Source organism: Numida meleagris, chromosome 9 (assembly GCF_002078875.1).
Source record: "Numida meleagris isolate 19003 breed g44 Domestic line chromosome 9, NumMel1.0, whole genome shotgun sequence".
Classification (NCBI taxonomy): domain Eukaryota; kingdom Metazoa; phylum Chordata; class Aves; order Galliformes; family Numididae; genus Numida; species Numida meleagris.
In genome coordinates this window covers 11,804,400-11,815,340 of record NC_034417.1, presented here as the reverse complement: position 1 = coordinate 11,815,340, position 10,941 = coordinate 11,804,400, and the positions used below count along the sequence as shown (strand labels likewise).

At 41.5% G+C, this 10,941-nt stretch overlaps 1 long non-coding RNA gene across 4 annotated transcripts in view; it reads right to left on the bottom strand.

The window, feature by feature from the left end:
• Positions 7-10,941, bottom strand: part of LOC110403762 — a 52,678-nt gene continuing 41,743 nt past the window's right edge. For 3 of the 4 annotated variants that reach the window (XR_002441824.1, XR_002441825.1, XR_002441823.1), the window contains 2 exons: positions 6,662-6,744; positions 7-5,542 (listed from right to left, as the gene is read on the bottom strand). This is a non-coding gene — a long non-coding RNA (uncharacterized LOC110403762). The remainder of the gene's footprint in view (positions 5,543-6,661; positions 6,745-10,941) is intronic. The other variant, XR_002441822.1, reaches the window with a different exon arrangement.

The window sequence follows — 10,941 nt, the reverse complement described above, 5'->3', positions numbered from 1 at the left end:
TAACTTCAGTTCTAAAAACAAATTAGTTTGGGATGAAGTGACTGCAAATATGGGATATCTCCAAGCAGTTTTTGGCGGGTTTGACTTACTTACCAGTATTTTAAACCAGCAGTTTTTCTTTGAGTTTGTTTGAGCAGCAGGAGTCTAAGGACAGAGAATCCTGAAACGTGCAGAACACGGCCCTGAATCCTGCAGTAGCGTTTCTTACAGGTTCTGGACTTCAGATGGAAACCCCAAGACGGTATTAGAGTCACATTAGGATTTCTGGAAATAACTTGAAGGGTGTGGTTCAGTGGTATGCTAGGCTGCTGTAAGCAGCTCAGATCCCTGAATTCGTTCAGTCAGCCTTTGGATGAGTGTGAGCGGCCGTGGTAGCTCCTGTGTCTCTCACCTCCCTGCTCTGAACGTTTCCATGAGCCAGTGAGGAGGAAAGGCTTGACATGGAGAGTTACCGTTGCCACAGATTGCTTTGAGGCTCGCAGTGAATCGTACCATTGGCACTGGGAGCCCATTGGGATACCAGGCTGAGCTCATAATAGGGTGGTTTGGAGTTGCTTTTATTCCTCAGCCCTTTGGGATGCTTCACTCTCCAGTCCATTCAGTCAGTTGAGTTCACCTGGTCTCGGAGCACACAGCAGCACCAGGGCTGGTCTGGTTGGCCTTTTCTAGACTTTAGGAGCTGTGACACTTCCTTTGGTTGAAGTTCAGGCGCACTGCTAGGAGCATTTCTTGAAAAAGCAGTGCCCGTTGTGCACTGTGACTGCAGCACTGATGCATGGAGGGACCTCGTTTCATACCATCTATACAAGGTGCTCCTCCAGTTCTCGAAGAAATTGCCTAGGTCAGCGTGCTGCTGATCATAGTTCTGCTGTCATTCACTGCCGGACAGGGTCAAAACAGTAATTTTGGCCTCCAGAGTTACATTTTTTTAAAGTACAGAGTAAAAAACTGTGTGATTTTATGGACACTTTTTTCACTACGTATTGGTTCTGTCTGGTTCACATTAAACATAGGAAGCCTCCTGAGTTGGTAGGCATGCTGCTCAGGTGTGCTTTGACCCCTGTTTGCATTCTAAATGGACAGCCTATGGAAAAAAGTAAAGAAAAGTCAGGGAGGTCTGTATGCGCAGTGTGACAAATTATAGGCCCTCTAGCACTTCTGAATTGCCACATAGTTAATCCGATGGTCTTACTTAAATGCTTCAAATTTAATCTGTGTTTAAAAATTTACTCTCTGTTTAAAAATTTACTGTGGAATCAATCTGTTCTGGCAACGTTAGATACATAATTCAAAAACTTTTCCCCCTTTTATTACCTTAAGGTAGCCATTAGTCTGAAGCTTTTCAATCTCTGGGTCTGGCTTAAAAAATAAAAAGGAAATTGAACCTTATATTTCAGTTTAAATCTTTTTGAAAGCTTTAAAGTCAATTGGTTGACCTATTTTTGAATTACAGAACATGGAAAAATAGTGGGTGTATTCTTTTTCATGTTGAAGTAAGCTATTGTTTCTTGTCTCATAATTAAAAACTTGCTTTTTTGAAAAGCTGAGATTGGTCCTAGGCATTGCGAGAATCTATGAGGAAATCTAGCTGCTTAAAATGTTCTTAGGACTGAGTTTAGGCAGTAACTCATTCAGAATCTGTAATCTTTGTCTTGTCCCGTGACTGTCATATTAGAGAAGTTTGTCTCAGCAGCCTGTAAGTGGAGTTGGTAGCATCGGAGCAGGCTGATGAGCAGCTGGGAGTGGTACAAGCTGCAGAGACACATCAGTACTACCTTTGAAACTTCAGAAATAGTGCTGCTGGCTAAGGCACTGCAGGTTGTAGTGCTCACGAAGAACTGCAGTGAAATGCAAGTCTGAAAAGAGCTACGAGAGAAAGAGAGGTGTCTCAAAGTGAGGGCTTTACCTCGTGCTTAAGGGTGAAAAAAGCCCAACTTAAAATATTTGGTCAGGACTGTAAAGGTATTTAGAGACTTCCAGTGAATTTAATGGGTCCTCTATGTCTGGATGTTTTGTGGACCTGGTCATTTGTGATGAAGCGTGACTGCATACCTTTTTAAAATTAATTACAGAATGTCTTGGTAGAGTTTTAGTTATACTCTCTAAAGCTTGGAAGTTTTCAATTGAAGCAGGACAGTGTGCCGTAATTCTGTTCCTACCATCCTGACCTTCCAGCGGGGGTTACAAGCTCTTGTTATCCCTGCATACGCCCTAGCTGGCGGGCAGCCAGGGGCCCAGCTCTACCTCACTTGCTCTTATGGTTGCCAGATGCCAGCATCTCGCATCTTTCCTTCCCATCAGAATCACAGATTTCACCTCCCTCCCTCCGCCCTCTGCTCCTGGTACAACACCCAGATGTGGAACAGAGATCCCTTTGTACTCTGTGCATGCTATCCTCATACAGGCCGCGTACTTAAAGATAGTTCATGCCAATTGAGGTTCAGCTCGCGTTACAAATATACCTGCTCTTTCTATTTCTATATGCAACTTCCAACCACCTTAATACCACATCCATCCTTTCAAAATACATCTTGAAGAGCTGTCTGTAATCCATATTCCTGGGAACTGTGCTTCGCACGCAGTTTGTCAGAGAGCTTTAACGCTATTCAGAAGAAAGGGAATTCTGACCTCAGGTATTTATGGGGTGTTCTTTAGCTGGGGTGGTGCTGAGTTAGCTGGATACCGTGAGATGTAGGTTAGTGGCTAGCAAAGTTCTTGCAGCTCAACGGAGTAGCACCTAGGCTTCTTGTGGCGTTTTCTGGCTCTCTTTGAATTAACTCTGCTGTTCTGCTAATGTTGTGCATTGAGTTAATCAGCAACATGAGTTCAGTAACAGAGAGGCAGCATCTGAATTTATAGTGCACTGTAAAATCCACTTATTGCTGAATCTTTTATGAGTGGGCCTTGAGCCTCCTTTTAAAATTTTGCACGTTAATGGTGAACTTTACCTCATGCTTAGCTTGGATCACCGCGGATTTTTAATTTTTAATTTTTATTTTCTCTCCAACTGCAAAACAAACAAACAAACAAAACCCTGCTTGGTGGATTTGTCCAATTCTCTTCCTGTATGCCTTGTATGGACAGTTTCAATATAATAAGATGAAAATCACTTCCTTAGAAAAACAAGTTTCATCCTAGATTTCAAAATCACATTCTGAAATGTGTGAGCTTTTTGTTTGGTCTGTGGTTCATTTGGGTAGACCAGAGGAAAAGTCATTCTAGACTAAAGCTTTTTTGTCTTGGTATAAAAGATGAAATGGCAAGTGTTCTTTGGTTCACTTGCATGATGGCTTGCACTGTACTACACAAAAATCCCTGTTTCCTTCAATGTTGCTATCTTGGACACTTGAGCATTCCTTTGATTACAGGCCCAGCACTTTGCAGTCTGATGTATTAAAAAAAATAAATTGTTGAATGATTCTGTTAGTGCATTAGTATTACATTCTATACTAAGTTTAGGTTTGTTTAAGACAAGAAAGCTCAAATCAGAATTGTGTGCCAATTCTTTATAAGGTCCTTCTCATTTTGCAAAGGAGCTGCTTTAATTACATCTTGTTTTCTGTACTGTGTCACTGTAGAGGAGAGAACACGTTGCGCTTGTAAGGGGTAGAAATAATTCACTCACATCTTTGAAGCTTTTGCTGTGTTTTTTCCCTTTTCCTTTGAAAATACTGGTGGGCTGGAGAAGACTCTCCCTGGGATGATAAATGTGCTTTGCAAATGTAGAATGGTGCTCAGAAGTTGAAGTAAAACAGACTTTAAAAGTGATTAATTCTATCTGATAGAAACATGATAAAAAATGATAGTGACTATTTCAAAGCTTTTCCCAGAGCAATTGTTTTTAGCCAGAATTCCATTTGTTTGGTTGTTTTTTTTTGTTACATTAATTCGATATTACCATTAGATATTTCTTCTCCTATAGATGATTTACAAGACAGAGCAGTTTCACATACAGAAGATGCAGTTGCTGGTTTGGGATCCTTCTTAGGGCTGTGATCTGCAAGGAGTTGCATGTTCTTCCCTGCAAAGCTGCACTTTGCTGGAGTTCATGTGAATCCCTGATATCCAGGGAAAATCAGTCCTGGCCAGAGAATAAAGCGTAAATAATGTTTAGAGCACGTCTACAGGAAAATTCTTCAAGCTGGACAACTCTCAATAGCTGTCTGAACTAGTTCCCCCTCCCTCCTCCTTTCAAAGAATATTAATTTTAAATTAAACAAGAATATTTAAAGAACTTCAGCTACCAAAACACTTGGTAACTTACACGATGCATCGAAACCTTTCACATTTTGCTTATGCTCATGGTCTATTTTAAAATAATAGTTTAAATGTATTTTTAAGCCAAAAAAAATAGCATTGTTTTTTAAATCAGTGAGGAAAATGGAAAGCGAAAGCCTCTGTTCTGCTTTCAGGAGTCGACTGGAAAACAATCAATTTCCCTTTTGTTCATTAGATGCTGTAGCTAATTTATTGCATTTCGAAATACCTTTTTTGCATTGATAGTCGATTTGCATTGACTTCCTACAGTTTTATTTTAGAAAACCCCTCAGCTTGTTTATGTGCTTCAGTTGTATTGACTGCATATGAATTCTGCCTCAGAACTAAAGAATCCCGGCTAATGACTGAGTGAAATGATACTGAGTTCATTTCTAAGAAGAAAAGCCAAAGCTTTGCATAAGTCGGTTTGATGACAAATTCAACCTAGTAATTTTAAAGGCTCTTTGCATTTGTAGTAGCATTGTCTGAGGACTTTGCAAGCCTGAAGCACACTGTTTTTAAACCGTTTATCACTGTTCTAGAGAGTACAGAGTTATCTCCTCCATACCAGGTTATTTGGGAATTAAAGCCTTTTAGAGCATGATCTGATCAGATCTAGTTTGCAGGGCAAATTCTACTTCTACCTGCAGACATGAAACTGGGATATACAGGTTTAGCACGTTGCACTCAGATGGTTTGTTGTAATGTTACTTTAGGATTGCTGTACTTCTGATTGTGATATCTGAGATTTTTCAAAGAAATCCACATTACATTTTTATAAGTTGACAATTTATTTTTGTGGGTGATCTCACCTCTCTATTTCTCCTCAAATGCTTTTAGTGCTTATTATTATTATTTTTTTTGACATTTTCTAATACTCGGCAAGTGCCCTGTATGACTGTTACCCACTGATGATGGTAGCAAATCATCTGTTTCCAGCAGGGATTGATTTAGTATCATGATTCTCTTCACTGGATACATGCTTCATCTCCAGCCTCCTATCTGTTACTGTTAGTCTTAATGGATGAACTCTGAAAGCAATGAACTTTGCTACAATCCCAATGCACTGTGCAGCCAATAGGGATTTTCTCAGGCAGGTAAGGACATACCAGTTGTGGTAGACGCAAGGGATGAGGTTTGCAGGTATAAATACACACAAAGGAGACTCTTTCTGAAGACTGTGCCTTGACTGCTCTACCAAACAGTATTTCTTGCCTTCAGAGAGTGGTAGGTACTGTTGGAAGAAAGTTAATCACAAAGCAGGGGCACCGGGTAGGCAGCAGGTCTACCAAAGTACACAGCAAAAAAAAAAAAAACAAATAGTAACTACTTATTAAATTGCAGAATTAGCAGCTAATTGAGAACTGCTTAGAGGCAGGAACCTACACAAGGGTATATTTGAGGGCAAGATTAACCCTTTTCGTTGTGCCTTGTCAGGAATTCCGGCTCCCTGCATGTTAAGACTAGGGAATCCTGGAGAAATTTGTTTGGTCAAAAAGTATATGGAGAAGGCCCTTCTAGAGTTAGCCTGGATTTAGCTGATGTGTAGGGAGATGCAGCTCTCAGGACGTAAGGGGATTTGCAAAGCACTGTGAGTCACAGTACCTGTTAAGGGCGCTCAGGCCAAGTCTAGCTCATACAGCAAACCTCTCTTCTTCAGAAGAATGAAAGCTTTTCTTTTTACCCCTAGGCTCTTACGTATCATCACCTTTCCATATGTAAAGGGCTGTGGCTGTTGTAAAAGCAGAGATAAAAATAATGTACCTCTTTCCCATGCTGCCTTGGTTCTACGCATGGTGCCATGTAATGCTGTCTGCTGATGCTTTGCTTTTATCTTGTTTTTTGCATTGTCACTTGGATATTCCTTAGTGTACATCATCAGACTAGGAGCCATTCCTCACCTCTGTTATTTCTATTTCTCCTATAAAGCTTCCAAAAATCTCTCATACTGACTTACAAGACCAGCTGGAACTGCAGCATCACTCCATTTTAAGCTCTGAATTGTGTTAGCCATTACATTGGTTCCACATGCTGCTTGGGTGGAGACATCAGCTGAAATTCCCAGCACAGTCAGTCAGGCCAGGAATTGCTGTGCTGTGTAAGCGGTGGTGACTTTCTAATTCTTGATTACATTATGCTAGAAAAGAGGATTGTTCCCAGAGCAATTTACCAAGAGGGGAAAAATGGAAATAGAGTTCAAGGATGACCTTCCACCTCAGTGATCTATTTGGCTGGCGTCTGCTATTGCTCAGCTTCTCTGTCATGGGTTTTGCAGTAGTCCAGTGCTTTGTCATCACTACTAAGTGGAAAACTCCTGAGCTCACTAAACAGTTTGTGTGAGGGGCTTGGGTAATGGGATGGATTTGGGAATGCATCCGCAGAACAAAGTATTCTTGAAGGTTACCTGAAAGAAACCTTGAGCAGGCTTTGAGTGTGTTGAGTCTAAAGCTTCATTCAACCTGAAGTGCTATTTCTGAGCCTGAGATCCTGCAATAGATGGAGAAAAGGAGAGAGGAAAAAGGGAATTACTTTGCAGCCATCCAGCATGGGAGCAGGAAAAGTGTTGTTGAGATTGTCTCCAAGAGAGAGGCAGTGCTGTAATCCTGTTTCATTTTCGTACACAGAACTTGAAAAGATTTTTCCTAGAAATGTGTAATGGGACTGTCAGAAAACAAACCACTCCCCTTCCCAGTAGTTTCCTGCTGAAGTCATTTAAGGCCTCTCACAGCTTTCATCTGTGTAGGCACTGAGAACTTGTGGGCCAAGATTTTTTTTTTTTTTCTTAATGGAATACTAGCAAAAAATGAAGAAGTGTTTTAAAAAAAAAACATTAGGGAAGAAAACTGGAAGTTTTTCTGCAAGTAAAGCTGGCTCAGCACTTAAACAATTTCTCATTTCCGTTCTGTTTCTGTCAATCCCAGTGAAGTGGATCTAGGTGTTTTTCTTGTTTTAGGTATTGCTGAAAGCACGTATGTGAGCTGCCCAAAGGGGCGGGGAGAGAAGTTGTTCCTTACTTCACTTCTGGGACTGTCTGTTCAGGGCTTTGCTCAGGAGGTGACTTGGAAGGGCTCATGAATTCCAGTTACTGTGCACTCAGACCTGATGATCACAGTAGACTGAACATATAAAATCTGCTCTGCAGGCAACAGCCCTAGCTCAGTAGCTGTTTAAAACAGAAAAATTCCCTTTGTAGAGCTGGCAGATAGCCTGCATTCACAGAGATGGGAATTTTTGTTGGTATATATGCCATGTTTAACACAAACGATGAAGGCGATGTGCTTCTAAAAGAAGCCATTACTGTCCTGAATAAATGGATGCTACTCAGCATGCATTTTGTTGTTGGATGGAATTCAAGCCTCCCATTCTGAAATGGATAGCTTTTTTGGATTGTATTCACTTGTCTCTCAGACAAATCCGTAGAGTAGATTTGTTCCTCAGATGAATGATACACAATTCATCTGGTTTCTTTCAAACTGAACTGCCTGGCAAAGGAATGATAAATGTTTTTTTTTTCTCTTTCTCCTTCTGTCTAGAAGACCATGCTGCACTGCAAAAGACAAACTTAATTCTCAAGGCAGATGAACTACATTCAGAGGTGTTACATGTTTGTAATGCTACAGCAGTGCTGTAGGCACCTCATCACACTGACGTACGCTGTGGTAATACTGAGCCTTAGTCATGTTCCATGGATCAGGCCTTTTGTAGGGCTTTAATTGGAAGCTGTCCTTGAAGCCTTAGAGAAATCTTCTCGATAGGGAGTGAATTTTCCTATTTTCTTTTGCCATTATTCTTTGGGGATTGTGATGTATATTGCATACAAGTCTCTCAGCCTCGAAGCATGAAGAGCTTCATGAAGTTAGCAGGCGATTATGAATTACATATGCATTTAAGAAAAGCAAATGCTGGTCTTTAAGTAGACCTCCAGCATGCTTGAATGCAATCCACTGTATTTACATCACATTTAAAGTATGTATTTGCATTTGCTATGAAATTGTGCATACCTAAGTGTAATTTTATGCAGTTTCCTTGATCCAGTGGATAGGGAAGCTTGGTGAGATGAGTATGATCTATGGAAAAACCTTCACAACTGCTTTGAATTAAATTTCCCACCAGACCCCTGCAGCAAACTTCAGACTGATGAACAAACTGACGTCCTCGGAGAATATTCAACTTTGCTCCAAGCTTCTAATCCTTACGCTGCAATGCCAGCAGGCTCTGAGCATTACCCGGCCCCATCACCTCCTTGTGTTCCAGCTGCCCTTGTGATGAGGCCATATGTTTGAGTCTGGGCAGCCGAGATGTCCTGCAGCCTTTCAGACAGAGCCTGACGTGGTGTGATGTGAGGAGACACAGCACGACTAGACAATCTGTCTACAGTGGCAACCTGGGCAGGAGAAGTTGGGTCCTGTCACAGAACCTGCAGCTGGCTGTGGCCATCTCAGGTAGAATTTAACTCCGTGTCCAGCAGTACAGCCAGGTGCCTGCTTGTGCTGAAGGATTAGCCGGCCTTTCCTAAGTCTTTGGGATCCAGAACCCTGTCTGTTTGCTAAGGTACTTTTGTTTTCTGTCTGCTTATTGGCATGCATCATGTTGCTCAACTACAGTATGGACAAAAGTTCTTGTCATACTGAAAACAAGATTTGAACTGCATCCAAAGAGCATGGAGTCGGTGCAGCTGCGTGATGGGGAGTAGCTGGAACGTGCCTTCAAAGACTTGAAACTATTAAGCACACATTCAAGGAAATGACATCTGAAATGCTTTTATTTCTGGTAGTAACCGATGATTTTCTCCAAGTACAGCTTTGATTATTAATATAACCTCTTGTATCAAGATTCTAAGACTAGCAGACCCTAATTTCATGAGTTGCAGATGGTAATTAGAGATACTCCATCTGCTTTATTGTGATATGTACGTACACCAGTATATGTTAATAATAGGAAGCCTCTCATTCTGAACATATTCTGCTAAAATCTGTCTGCTGTTTGGCCCATTATATAAAGGATGGCACAGTGACTGGTGGTGACGTAATGACCAATCACCATGCAGTCTTAATGCAGAAGCACTTTGATACAGAATCCCTTTCTATGTACATCAGTCCCTCTAAGACTCAGCAGCACCCAGCAGCTGGTTAAGTATCCAAGGTATGCAACGTACAGAGGTGGCAAAAACTTATGGAAGCAGCATAAGCCTTCCTTCCAAACAACAAAAGAGAGCTGCTGGCAGAAGGTGATAACAGTGTTAGTGGCTGTTTAAATTAGGGAAGGATTGGATGTGTTCAGCGAGGGGGATATTGTTTGTTTAGGTTTTTCCTCCTGGGAGTAGTTTAGTATTTCAAGCACGTTTGGGAACTCTTTTTTTTTCCCAGCGGGCTAAGATGTGAGCTGGACAGTCTGTATGGACGTAAGAGAATAAGCCTTAACAATGCTTCAGAGCAAGCAGTTTCATATCCTATAATGCCAGTTTTGTTTCTGGATGCCTGTATAGCATTTGTTCACTGACTTTTCTTTCAGCTTAAAATACACAAGAAGATGCCTGTTTCAGCCTGTTGGGGCTGACAAAATACTAAAAATAGACAAAACTATAGAATAAAATGCAGCTGAAGCCAGTTCTGTGCGGGGAGTCCCTCTGTGTGCTATATCCAAGGGAACAGCTGGAATCTGCTACTGACAACCCTCCTATAAGTGTTTTTTTTTTTTTTTTTGACTGTATGCTTAGCGTACATGCCCTGTCCAGCAAAATGGAGAGCTGAGGCTTGTCTCTTTTTCATTCTCTGACTGCAGAAAGGTTATTTATGGCAGCATTGTCTGAGTCATTTTGTCACTAGCTAGTTCAAAAGCATAGACTGTGTGTGAAACTTGCTCCAAGAACAGCACCCACAAAGGGACTTATACAAATCACCATTCAGAGATCATGGAACAAAAAAGCACATCGCTCTGAAAGAAAAGACTAAGATCCTCAAAATAATTGGCAAGGGTAATGGAAATTACTGAAAGAATGAATGGGAGCCACTACAACTGGTGCCAAAATCATTATGGTCATCAAGCTGAAGAATGAGCCTGGCAGCAGCCGTACAGCCAGATGGCCAAACAACACAACGTATTGGTAATCCATCCATTTGTCTGATTGGAATCTCACCCACCCAGCAGCTCAGGTGGGGACTACAGAGGGGCTCCTGAAATGAGTCACTGAGCTCCTGCAGGTCTCAAAAAGAACCAGCTGCTGAGGAGGCCACAGGTTTGGTGAAGCCCTGTGTACAAATGCTGCATCATGATGTTAAAACAGACTGGTTTTGAATGCTGCAGATCCCATTCTCCACGTGGCTGGGCTGAGATGCTGTCAGTATGGCTATGTGTGTGTCAGCAATTGAGGAGCCTCTGAGAATTGATGTACAGGCTCATGTAGCTCACCTTGCAACATAACTTTTCCCAGCAGAATATGACTGCTGTAATACAGAAGGGAGCTTTGCTCTACGTATGCAAAGTACTCTTATCTCTCAAGCGGCCTGAGAAACATAACTAGATTAAACTAAGAGGAATAGGGCCTGTCCTTGTCTCTGGCTTGGATTTTGCCATAATATCAAGTAAGTTATCTTCTTCGCATCAGTCCTCTTCAAGAGGCAACTTTCTCTGTAGAACATCAGCTTAATTTTTTAGACCAAACTATCTAACATGTAGCTCATCTAG